Source organism: Monopterus albus, unplaced genomic scaffold (genome assembly GCF_001952655.1).
Source record: "Monopterus albus unplaced genomic scaffold, M_albus_1.0 scaffold113.1, whole genome shotgun sequence".
Taxonomy (NCBI): Eukaryota; Metazoa; Chordata; class Actinopteri; order Synbranchiformes; family Synbranchidae; genus Monopterus; species Monopterus albus.
Window position 1 is genome coordinate 386,439 of NW_018127993.1, and position 6,000 is coordinate 392,438.

General features: G+C 40.8%; 1 long non-coding RNA gene across 2 annotated transcripts in view; it reads right to left on the reverse strand.

The window, feature by feature from the left end:
- Positions 1-6,000, reverse strand: part of LOC109966521 (uncharacterized) — a 93,744-nt gene that overhangs the window by 5,889 nt on the left and 81,855 nt on the right. The window lies entirely within an intron of this gene.

Here is a 6,000-nt window from a genome sequence, read left to right on the forward strand (position 1 = left end):
AAAGTACTCCCCATCTTCAACAGATGAAATGCTTCGGTTCCTCTGATCTGTTGTGACTGAGACTGCGATTGAATAGTAAAAATGTTACAACTACAAAAAGACAACTGTCTTCCTCTTTGCCTGTGCTGCTGTATGTGATGCATCATTCGTGGGCAGCAGGAGACAACATAAGCTGAAGCTGGAAAGGGGACAGACTTGATTCTTGAAATAGAAACTACACAGTATGTTGGAGTCCCTTGATATTGAAAAGGTATCTAAGGCTACATTTAATCTTTTTGTGCCTTACTAATGCCTGATTTGAAGATACATTTTCTTACGTAATCTAGTATTTGATCCTGTGTTGCCATTTGGTAACCTTTTTGGTGAAACCACTTGCTGCCTGCTTATTAAGTGAATCTTAATTCACAACACTGATATTTTAAGCTCTGCCTCACAAAATGTAATTTAGAGCTGGCTGGCACATTGCTTGTACTTTATATAGCCTCTGCCCTCCTGGGAAGACAAGACAGGCATTTTTGAGCGAATCAAAATCAATACCTATCTAAAGGGGGCAAATCTCACGACATTAATCTGCTGGATCCACCAGTGATTTGCGCTATAATTAATCAATGCTTTAAGCTGGAGAAATATGGCAATTAGTCTTTAATTCTCCACTGAAACCTACACGCAGAGGCAAAAAGCAGCTAACAGTGAAGCTAAGTTACGCCGGCTCAAAGCTTATTCAATACGAGTCTAATGAGGTCTATTATGAGTCAGATGTGGTCTTTTTGAAGCAGCCGAGTGTGCAGGAAGAGAGGCCTATGAAGTGGAGGGTAAGTCATTATGCTGAACATTTTTCGGTTGTACAGTTGTGAGGGAAGATGACTTCAATGAGAATGGCTCAGCTGGTCCCCATGAAAATGATTTGTCCTAAAAAAAAAGGCATCCAAGCTTAAAGATCATCATATGTCCTGTGGCATTTGATGCACTTTAGATGAATTTTGTAAGAGTACTTAAAGATTTTTTTTTTTGTGTGATTGTTTCCCTTGTTTAGATAAATGCATAATCTATTGCTTTGCCCAAAGGAGGCCCACAGAGGTCTCTCCACACAAGATCAGACATGCGGTTCACTCAGGTGAATCCACCACGGCACCTACTCAGTGACAGCCTGAACAAAAACAGTACAGAAGAGAAATCAGTCAAGCCTGTTGCAGCGACCGGTGGTGTGTGAGCTGAACAGGGAGAGCTCGAGAAGTTGGTGTTTGTGTTTTTCTTTCTCACTGCCTCCTCTTCCTCTTTTCTCTGCTTCTCATTTTTGTGTTTTGCTGCATTGTGTAAATTACAACATGTTCTCAAGCAACAGAAAGGTGAAGAGTAAATAAATCATTACAGTAAAAGGACAAAGTGCCATTTCGCTCTGAATATACATCAATTTTATATGTCTAATTAAACATCACAGCTCTGATTTTGTTCATTTAGGAATCAAATCAGAAGCATTTAAGCTAAATGAAAACAACTCTGACTCAACATCTCACTGACAAGACAGAGAAGAAGAAAAAGGCCCCACTGAAAGCAAGTTGGTAAAACATGATGATCTGTAGATGTGCAGACATTTACACCTCTGCCATCTTATTATTGTATTCTTACAGTGAATATTTTAAAGACAACTGATGTTTGGCTGGTAAAATGTCATTGTCCAAATGCCGAAAATCCGACTTGACCTCAAGTCGATATACAAAACTTGAAATCTCTAGACTGAAATAGTGCACCACACTTTTGACTGCTCAAAAGCTCTTGTTGTCACTCATTATATAGCTGCCATGGCAACTGTTGGTAAGTCCCCCCCCCCCACTCAAATAACATTTTCAGCTGAACATTTTCATAAGAATACTTGGATGACGTACAGTAAAGCACAATGGCACATGTGTCATGTGGTCTGCAGTGATGGGAGTGAATAGGTGTTGAGGCAGCGGAGGTGGGAGCTGAATCCTACAGTTTGTTTATATCTCATGCTACTTTCAGACTTCTCACTGAAGGGGTGACATTTTTGAATTTCACACAAGCCAGATCTAACAGATAAATATTACACACAAAATTCTGGTTTACAGCTAATTTGCAACTTATCTGTCTTCTAATCTGTTACCAACTAGATTGCATTTGTTAACTGTGCCTGTTGGTACGGCTGGAGAAATAGTTGAACAGTTTGGAAAACAAAATTATTATCGTTATTTCAGAGAGTGAGGTGAGAAGAATCTGTCCTGTCTGGCAACTGTTGTATAACAGGAGATAGCTCCATGTAACCTGAAATACATTGGTTAATTTTTCCAGCTAATACAATTAATGGGATCAACATACTTTGGAAATATCCTTATTTGTGTTACAAGAGATTGTGCATTAAAATAGGAGCTAGAATAAAGACTTTTAGCTCATCTTAGCATTAAAACGGAACGCTTTAAAGTAGACTGTCATCACAGTGGGGTTGCCAGGTTTAATAGTATCATTTATGGTATCAAAGCCCAAGTCAGAACTTGTGCTCACTGACTGTATCTGGCATCCCATGCTATAGCCAGAGAATTGGGTTGCTATTTGCCACATGGCAAGAGAAAGTTCCAGGTCTTACAGTTGGACTAACTAGGACCTGATGGTATAGCTAAAGTCAGAGTCAAAAAACCCCCAAAACAAAAACATACATAGGTTCAGGCCATTGGAAATGTCCAAGGGAACAAGAACAAGTCATTAACAGTACAAGTTACATAAAGAAGACAGACAACTAGGCTCCCCATGCTAGCAATAGTGCATCTTATCCTTATTCCAACTTAATCTCCGAAGAAAATCAAATAAGTGTATTTCCCAAACTATGTGAACAGCTACTTTCACAGAAATCAACAAAATGTAAAGAACAATCCCTCCTAGACCAACTAAAAAAGCACACTCTGGCCTTCCACACACCGATCCTCACATTGTTCACTACAAACTCTACATTTCATTCTTTTTATTCTCTGTCATGGCAGCTACTCCCGACATGGGAGAACAGTTTAGAACCAAACTGCCAGGAGCCGACAGCTCTGGTGTTTAGGGAGAGGGATCAAGAAAGAGACGGAGAGAGTGTGAGGGGAAACGAGAGAGAGGTACAGTGTGGAGGAAGAAATGTGGAAGCACAACAGGTAGCTCTGTCAAACTCCAGGGGTCTGCCTTGCTGATCCCTGCCTCTCATTAGAACAGAAGGATGACACACAGGTAGTGTAGGAAGAGGGGAGGATTCTGGGAATGAGACAGAGGAGGAGGAGGAAAGAAAAAAGTGAGAACAAGGAAGGGCAGCGTGAGCTCCTAACAGCCTTTCCACTGACAGGTGTGGTGCGGCTCAGATATGTTTCAGGTAATGGTGCTAGTAAAAAAAAAAAAAAAAAAATGTGTGGGTGAGGAACAAGTAATTGGAAGCTGTGGCCTGACACACTGCTGGGTGAATCCCCTGACCCACTGACTCACTAGTAGGGCTGTTTCTGGAGGTAACTGGAACGGCAGTGCGAGTTCAGGGAAGTGCCGCCCCCACAGCTTAAAAACAAAAGTCTCCACGGGTGTGGAGAGAGTGAACACACAGGAATCCTCCCCCTTCAAATATGTACAGAGCCACCACCAACATAAACACAATCCTGGTGATAGTGGGAGTGTGCAAGTCTCACCTTACAAAGCTCCACGTTTGACAGTTTTCCTGGGTTGGGGGGGTTTTGCTAAGACGCATGCAGACACAATCTGTATGTGTGGTAAAATACCAAAAAAAAAAAAAAAATAAAAATAAGTGGCTGGCATGAAAGCCCTGTCATCAAATGCAGACATAGTGTGAGAGACTGTCAAACACCAGGTACCATACCAGAGTCCTGCTGTCTGTAACGACAGAATTTTATGCTCCAGCGAACATGCAAGGACCATCATGTCACAGCGTACGCACACAGAAACCGTGAAGTGCAAAAATAGAAGAGCCTGACACACACCACGAGGAACAAAATGGCCTCGTGTCAGGACGGGTCAGTGGTATGAGGTTGGCCACAGGCCGCTCCGCCTCAGATGGCTCAAAAAACGAATGTCTGAGTAAACGGAGAACATGTGGCACAGTTTGTACCAAATTACCAAAGCAAATTATGACAGATTCACAACCTAATTTCAGCGGTGTAGACAACTTGGGAGTGAGTCATGGCTGTGTTTTTAACAGCAAGGTGTTTTCACACAGTTCCCTAACACAATAAAACCTGAAGATAACACATGTACAGAAAGACATTTGGCACCGCTTGTCTGCCAGCTCTGAGACCAAGCACGAGGGGAAAGTGGACAAACAGCTATAAATTATTAAATGTCTGAACAACCAAACCTCCCCTAAAAAAAAAAACCAAAAAAAACAAAAATGCTGTGTCCAGACACAACATTATATTACTGTCGCTTGACTTGCTGATGCTTCAGCACTCAAGTATTTATATAGTTAGTTCGGCTCGGTGAACTCATCTGATTACAATAACTAGTAACTGGCTTTTTACTCTGTGTAGATTTTTATGTAATGGCACTAAAATAAAATAAATACAAGAAGGAAATTTAAAATACTCATCAGCTGGTAGCAGCTAGTGTTGTTGATTTGGTGACATTTCCAAACCACATTACTTTTAGTCATAAAAGACATCAATATAAAGTCTAATGTGAAGTTAACCCTTTTAACAGTCATTCATTTTAATTTAACATCCTTTGAGTCTTGCAATAAATTCGCACAAAGTTTTTAAAAAAGTTAATTACACTGTTAAACCGCCAGGCTGCTTTAAAGGTAGCACTACACCATATCTTTAAAAGCCCCCTCCAGGCATGTTTTAAGACATAAAATACTCCAGTTTGCTTGGAATAATAATTAGTCTGATGTTTTTAAAGGGAAAGTTAGAATAAGCTTCTATGTGTGTACCTGGATTACAAACAAGGCACCTGTATGTATTTTGAAAACAAGACATATCCAGGACAGCCTCAGTATCACCTTCATATATGCAAATCGCTCAGCGTTTGTCATTTTCACCCGTGTCATTTCTGGATATGGGAAAACTGAAATGCTGCCACACGGCAGCTTTAAAAGTCGACGACAAAGCATCGCTATGTCAGTTTCAAATTCTGTGACCAGCACCAATTATACTAGCAAAATAACCCCATGTAGATACCGTCATAGTCACAGGACATTATCTAGACATTATTTTGGCCATGATATTGTGAAATTAAAAATATCGTTACATCCCTAATTAATACACATTTGTCTACTATGAATAAGATGGCAAATCAAACTCAAATAATACCGGTCCCCCAACATTTTATGACAAAGTGCACACTTCTACCTTATGCACACTTCTACCTTCAGTGATGTTCAGGAGCCGATCCCTTTAAAAGCTCCTGCGAAGCCCAGGGCACTGACTGATGCATGCTGGGAATACTTAGCTCCTGGGAGGAGCCTCCATATGACGGTGCATCTCGCTAGAGAGGAAGAGAGAGAGACTGCTGAAGGAGAAAGGGAGCAAGTGGGAGGTGAGGTGTGGTGGTGTTAGAGGGGGCATAATGACAAGTCATACATTTTTTATTGCCCCCACACCCCACCCTTTTTAGTGAGACACTCAATTATTGATACATTTATGGTCTGTCCAAGAAACTGCAGAGAGGAGGGCCAGTAGGACAGTGTGAGGTTACTGGCTAACAACAACAACAACCCCCAGCAACATCACTTTTTTATGTTTGTCATACTTGTCAAGTATCTAAATGAACAAGGGAGCAGCAACACACACATTCTGGTGGAAGTAATAACATTTGAATGTCAGAAAATAATTCTTGCAGTAAAATTTTCTAATATTAGAGTCACTGCAAAGGCCATGAATGGCCATGGGGGAAAAGGAAATGACTTAGTACTCTCGCCCGTGACAGTTCATAATTCCATTTCCAATATATTTTCCTTTAGAAGTTTAAGGTCGCTCTTGATATACTTGCTGTATCTCATATACATCTTTTGAAACC